Source organism: Camelina sativa, unplaced genomic scaffold (assembly GCF_000633955.1).
Source record: "Camelina sativa cultivar DH55 unplaced genomic scaffold, Cs unpScaffold00999, whole genome shotgun sequence".
Lineage (NCBI taxonomy): Eukaryota > Viridiplantae > Streptophyta > Magnoliopsida > Brassicales > Brassicaceae > Camelina > Camelina sativa.
The window spans coordinates 939-8,172 of NW_010922123.1; the positions used below are offsets into that span (position 1 = coordinate 939).

The 7,234-nt window shown below is 29.1% G+C and overlaps 1 long non-coding RNA gene across 1 annotated transcript; it reads left to right on the forward strand.

Moving 5' to 3' along the window:
- Window positions 1-5,729: 5,729 nt before the first annotated feature.
- LOC104774018 lies at window positions 5,730-6,684 on the forward strand. Its single transcript, XR_765236.1, has 4 exons — window positions 5,730-5,861; window positions 5,945-6,138; window positions 6,357-6,525; window positions 6,628-6,684. It is a non-coding gene; the product is annotated as an uncharacterized LOC104774018 (long non-coding RNA).
- Window positions 6,685-7,234: the final 550 nt, after the last annotated feature.

Consider the following 7,234-nt stretch of genomic DNA (forward strand, 5'->3'; position numbering starts at 1 on the left):
AGAGTATTGACTTTAAAATAGAGTGGGGTTGAAGATGCTCTAAGAACCTAACAATTTATCACAAAACAATAAAATCCAAAACAACAAAACTTTGAGAGATTTAATTACTTCAATCAAAAAAAATTTCGATATGTTTTGTTTATTTTATTTTGCGTCCAAACATTAAGAACCATATATAAAGCCTTTATAATAAAGAAACACATATTAAATTTTTTTTAAAAAAAAACATTTCAAAAATATATTTAATAAAAATAAAATAAAATATATCTCGTTTGAATGGTCTCAATGGTCTCTGAATATCAATGTCTAAATAATTACAACCGGTCCCATACTGTCTCTTGGGACGACTCTTGTGTATGTATTTTGTTGAGTCAACCGTAGATTGTTACAAACATAAAAAAAGTGATCCACGAGGAAAAAAAACAAAGACAAATGGACGAAGTCAACATCGAGAAAACTTTAGCAGCCACTGTCGAAGACAATTAAGTAAAGACAAATGCGAAGACTCTTAGCTGTTTCACAAATATCATTTTCTCTTAAAAACCAAGCCTACGGAGAGAGCAAAGAAAGTTTAGGACTGGATTAATGAGGATCGTGAAACTACGTGTTTTATCTTCTAGTACTCTTCTTTTATTTCTTGTCCCATAAGGAAGTAAAAAAGGGTTCTATCTTATTCTCCCAAAGTCTCCGAGCTTAGCAGAACTATGGTCAATAGTAAAATTTCAAATCATCAAAACCGCCATGAAGGTTATATCCACAAGGAGTCAAGGACGACAACTCTATTGATAATTACATTAGATTTGATATGGTTTCTCTTGCACATGTTTATTCTATCTTTAGACAGTTGATTTATATTTTATAGAACAATTCAAGTTGGTGTCACTCGTATAGTTAAACAATTTAAGTTCGGATACCTAGCAAAGTAGAATTTAAGTAAAAAAATGGTGGTTTTGAGTGGTATATAAGATTATTAAACAGTACTTTCGTAAACCGAGATTTTCCAAAACAAAAGAGTAAACATTACTGGTTAATTAGCATAGGTAGGGAAGGAAACAATTCTTCTCCATTTCTTAAGAAATACAGTACAAACCGAACCAACAGCAACACATTCAATCTCTTGGCTCTTTTAAAAAAAATTTGTTTGTGTATTAGTTAATCAATAATTTTTTTAAATAATAATAGATTGTATGTTAAATATTATTGAAAGTTTTGAATATTCTCTTACTTGGATTCAAGGATAGTGAATGTCACAACTTGATTCTCTGAAATGTAGCCATTTGGAGTTTTTGACGTTCAAGGAAATCAATTGTCTGAGTCTCATTTACATGTAACACCATTCCTATGACATCTAACATAAAAATAATTCCAATACACAAAAGAAAAAAAAACAAAGTCATCATCTTTTAAGTAAAATATCATCACAGAAGGACGGATTTATTAAAATTACTTGAATATAAAAACTTACCTACACAACATTTCTTCTCGTCAGGCGTGGAATTCTGCATTTTCAATGCATCAAATAGAAGAATAAAATTGCCAGTACTTCGCAGATATATTGGAATCATCTTTATTTTTTCCTGAATCAGGATCTCAAATGGATTGTTTGAGTTTCTGAATGATTGTTGACCTTCAATCACCAAAAATTCAGAAATCTCGTACGAGTCTCCTTCCTTGATGTTTCCATAGTAACCTTCTACATAAAGATCCGCATCTATCCTATTTCCCTAGAATAGAAGCACAATATACCATTTTTATTTATTTATTTTTGTTTGTACTTCTCATTTGATATTTCAAATAATTACGGTTAAATGGGAAGAGGAAGAAGAATTACCTTCTCGTCTACCAAAATCAAACTTTGATAAAAAGTTTGTCCTTGAATAAAATGAGGTGGTCATTCTCTAAAATTTTTTACAGCAATTCTCGGATTACGTAACGTAGGATTCAGATCTTTTACATACAACACCATTCTTTTTGGTTTCTATTTTTTTGTGTATTTAGAAGCAAGAAGAAGTTTCAAAGAGAACTTTCGAATATTACAATCATTTACATGTAGTTCGTATATTTATAGACCAAAGAAGATAAGAATTTTAAAAATCAGATTTCTAGATTTGTGTGGTTTGTATAAAAACTCGTGGTCTACACAGGGAAAGCTGCATGAGACTCTGTTTGATAATAATGAACAATGTTTCTGTGTTTTTTAAATTCTTTCTTTAAAAAATTTTAACTGGACGGTTGAAACTCTAAATTTTGAATTACAATTCTATCTTTGGATTTTTTAACTTGCATGCTCACATCTTTTTATTATCATGCATTGGGCTATCGTATTTTTGTTACGAATTTTGTTGAAACTTTATTGGAAACTACAAAGTCTTTATCTTTTCATTTTTTGTAAGTATTTTATATGTTGATATTTTTCTCAAAGTATTTTTAAAAGGATAATCTTATGGTTCATTTAATCATAAACCGATATCTCTGTAAATTAAAACTGTTATTTATTTTAAAACAAATAATTATAATCCATGTATTATATAAATATAAAATAATTAAAACCCCCTAAATTCCCAATAAGCTAAAACACAAGAAGGAAGTTTGTCTTCTATTTGCGAGTCCTCTTCCTTGGTCTCCTATAAATTAGTTAATACATGAAAATAAGTTTATAAACGAATTTCTAGAATGTTTACATTAATTATATATAGGATGAACATAAATGAGAATCTTACAATTCCATCATTATTTGCGTACAAATAGTAGAAGATATACTTCTTGTTCATGTAAAGTTATAATAAGAATAATTCTTTTAATAACTGATTACAAAACAGAGCAATTAATACCATCGAATTGAATGGATACCTTGGAAAACTTCAGTAACACCCCATCGAATAACACAAATTAAGCGATCACCTCGGAAAGATTTATAAGTGTTGTAGAATTTTGCAGCCGATGTTTTGAATAATTCACACCTTAATAGGGTACCACTAAAACAACAAGAATTAAAAATTTATGTTTCAATATAATTCAAGATTATACTTATATATAAGTATATATATATATATATAGATATATATATATATATATATTTATGAGTATTATGATTTACCTGAAATCACGAAGATCAAAAGAGATTTTGTGGTTAATTGAGTAATCCTCTGCTTTCTTAGATATTTCACGAATTTGTTCTGTACTTTGTATCTCATCGTCCTCTTCATCCTCCTCCAAATCTTGGTCATATTTTTCCTCATTAGGATTATCATTTTCACTATAATCCTCGACAGATTCATCATCTGATTGGCACTCGCTCTCTTCATCAGTTTCTTCCTCAGTATCATCATCTTCTTCATCTGTTATATCATAACAAACATCATCTTCTTCATCGTTTCCTTCTTGTACATAATCCTCATCGGTATTATCTCAAACATCACTGTCATCATCAGATTCTTCAAAGACCGTACCATCTGATTCTGAGTGATCATGGTAAGAAGTGTTTTTCTTGTTGTCTGAACCAAATCCAGTACAATACTTAAACAACATACGGATATTATCAGTTTGTGATACGTCCACATGTTTCTAATGGTTTTCCGACTTCTTGTTTTCCTCTTTTTGTTGTAAACTACCGAAATTACAACTGAATTCCCCAACATTGACAACCTCACCGATAACATCTGTATAAAAATTAAAGTTATCTCAAATCAAAATATTTATTAATAATAATAAACGTACGAAAATTTGTTATAACAGTTATACCTTCAAATAAATGTAAAAAAAAAAATAACGAAAATAATTTCTCACCCACTAAGTAATCTTCACATTGGGTACCATCATTAATGAGTTTGAAATCGACGAAATCATAGAAAAATTCCCTACAACAATTGGATTCTCTTTGATCTTGGTTTTATACAAAATAAGAATTTTGTAACGATGTGTGGTAGTTAAGCATGAACCATATTGATCAACAACTTTAAAGTCTTCAAAGTCAAACCAATCACCGACGTTAAACTTGGAGACAAAATGATCATGAACATCTCCACGATGAACATTGGACATTTACACCCTAATAAATCATAGAATCTATNAATTCCCTACAACAATTGGATTCTCTTTGATCTTGGTTTTATACAAAATAAGAATTTTGTAACGATGTGTGGTAGTTAAGCATGAACCATATTGATCAACAACTTTAAAGTCTTCAAAGTCAAACCAATCACCGACGTTAAACTTGGAGACAAAATGATCATGAACATCTCCACGATGAACATTGGACATTTACACCCTAATAAATCATAGAATCTATTATTGTTATATGTCAAAACAATGTACTCAATGATTAAAATTTATAACTTTCAGGTACATGCATATACGCTTTATTTTTGTAATCTATAATAAATTTATGATTAGAACAAACTACATACCTTAATATCAGATAAAACCATCTCCAAACTTGGACATTTTTCTTCCCACAAACACAAGACCTTCACAGGAATCCTCCATTTATATTTTGAAGGATTCAGACGCGAAACATCATCGGAAAGACTATACCTAACCATAGTTTTTTGTTTCGGTTTTCTTGTTTGATTTGGATTGAAAGTCTAAAGAGTCGAATATATATGTATATATATATATATATATTAATATATATAATATACATATTATCTTTTGCAAGTGATATATACGAATTTATCTTTAGCAATTCATTAAAATATTTTGTATAGATTTCTAGAAGTAATTATTCTTAACACTTCCTTTTATCCTAACGATAATAGTAGACTTTAATGTTTATCATTACGACTTTAAATGCGTATATTATATTTTCTATATTTTACATTTATCGTGATAATATACCATATATATTCTGTTTTGTTTTGAATATAGAAAACTTCTTAAGTTTTATTTACCCTACTTTTAATAATTTAAATTTAATATATTATTTAATTTCATCATAATCATTGTAAATCTTTTATTAAATTTACAATTTTATATTAACTTAACAATCATACTGATTCGCTAAAACTATCTTCTACTTCATACCGATATGCTAATATTTGATTTTTAAAATAATTATAATCAATAATCTGCAAAAAATTCTAAAATAATATATATAACATTTTTAAAATCAAAAATCTATAATCGATAATATATATAACATTTTCAGAAAAAAAATACTGGTAATTATTTCGATTGTCTCTCATTCATGTGGACAATTTCGGCATTTAAAATATACAATATCATAACTTATTGAAATTAACATATTGATCAAGAACTTCAAAATATGGTAAAACTGTATTTCAAGAAGCACTTATATCATTGTTTACATGTTTCATCTATTTATAGATCGAGATTATAAAGTACCATAAATGCTAAAATTTCAAATAAATAAATAAATTAAATTTTACAAAAATAGATATTTCATAGAATATTCATCCATCTAAAAAATATCCAAAAAGCAGTAATTATAAGATTTCGGAACATTCATTCTACTCTTCTTTAAATATATTTCCTCTCCGTTCTTCATGCCAGAATATTTGCTACGACACCAATCATTTCATCTTCCATATCCAATCTATTTTAAAAATAATAAAAATGTTATTTATTAGATTTAATAAATGTAAATTAGAATATATTTTAGATAATTACCGTGTATCTTAAATGAAAAGGAAATGACATAGCTTCTCTGCAATTAATAACAAACGTTAGTACCACAATTATATAAAAGATTTAGGGTTAGGTTACTTTAATCCTGTGAACATACCAAAACTAAAGAATTACAAAGAAACGCTAGTTTTTTATAAACAACAGATTCTTTCATGTCTCTTGGATGATAAGTTTTTTTTTTTCTGAATTTTTATGGTCAAAATGGATGAGTTCAGGTAATGACTTGTGTTCTGATTATTATCAGTAATTTTCTAGTTCTGTTTATCTCCAATAATGAGAGGATTTGAAACTTGTGCAGGTGAGCTGGTGCAAGTTTGAGGTTACTATTGTTGACTCTCCCAAGGATATCACTGTTTTAGTTTCGGAGGACAAGGTGGTTCATGCTCCTGCTGTCGTTATAGCCATAAAATTTAAAGACTATATATGGTCAATGAAAAGCAGAACATAAGTGAAATCCTTTCTGCATCTATTCTCTGCTTTCACAACGCCAAGGTTGGTTTACAACATTTAAACAAAGCTTCTTTGCCGTTTTTTCTCTTTGTGAAGAATATGGATAGTTTGATCATGACACTACCAATCACCAGTATGTGTTCGTATCATGTGGTTTTTATATGACTGCTCATTTTTGGACGATTGTTTCTTGCTCAAAAGACTTTCTTAGCTCTACATTAATAGCTTGACATATGATGTGCGTGCTCCTGATTTTTCAGATTGATGTTCCAATGCCAGCTCCAGAAAGAAAGAGATATGGTGGTATTCTGAGTCATTTTACCGTTGTTAGGAATCTAGAAGGAACTGGTTACCCAAATTGGTTGGAAAAAAAGAAGTGGCTGACAGAAATTTAAAGAATGGCTGCAGTGTTTTAAGTATTGAAAACAGGTGTGTTGCATCTCTGTTACTGAAAGGATGTGCTTATGACCCATATATATCTTTGGCAATCATGTTGCTTCGTTCAACATTTTTTTCCTTTTCGTACTGCAGTGAAAGAGCATTGTTGTGGGACATAATATATCAGGTTTTGATCTGGACATAATAGCAAAATCTCTTTTTACCATTAAGTAAAATGGTAGTGTCATTACAGGTTTTTTCTTTTTACCATTACCTGGACAATGTGCTATTTGACTCATATCAGTTTTGTAAAGCCCTTGTCTAAAATGTTTGAAAATTTATACAAAATAAATTGTACTTCTTAAAATTATAATTTTCAGGACCCAAAATTAAAATCTACCATTGGAGACATACAATTTTACAGTTTCTTAAAAAACATTTTAACCAAACAGTTTTCAAAATTTAATCTCCTCCCATTGAAGATGCTCTTATTTAATTTTTTTTTTTTTTTTTGAACAAAAAGGATCCTTTATAAGAGTAGTAAAGGATCACACTCTTTTTAGATGGATTTTGTACGAGGATAATGAATGCTAAGAACCGAACACCACAAGTTGGATTGGTCGTAATAAATAATCTACTGCCCACCATCTGGTACGAGTCTGTGCGAGGTTCAACAATGGTGAGTGATAACGGACCAAACAACGTGTCAGTGATCAATTAGTATTAATGCTAATGGATCAATGCATGCAAAAAAAATTAA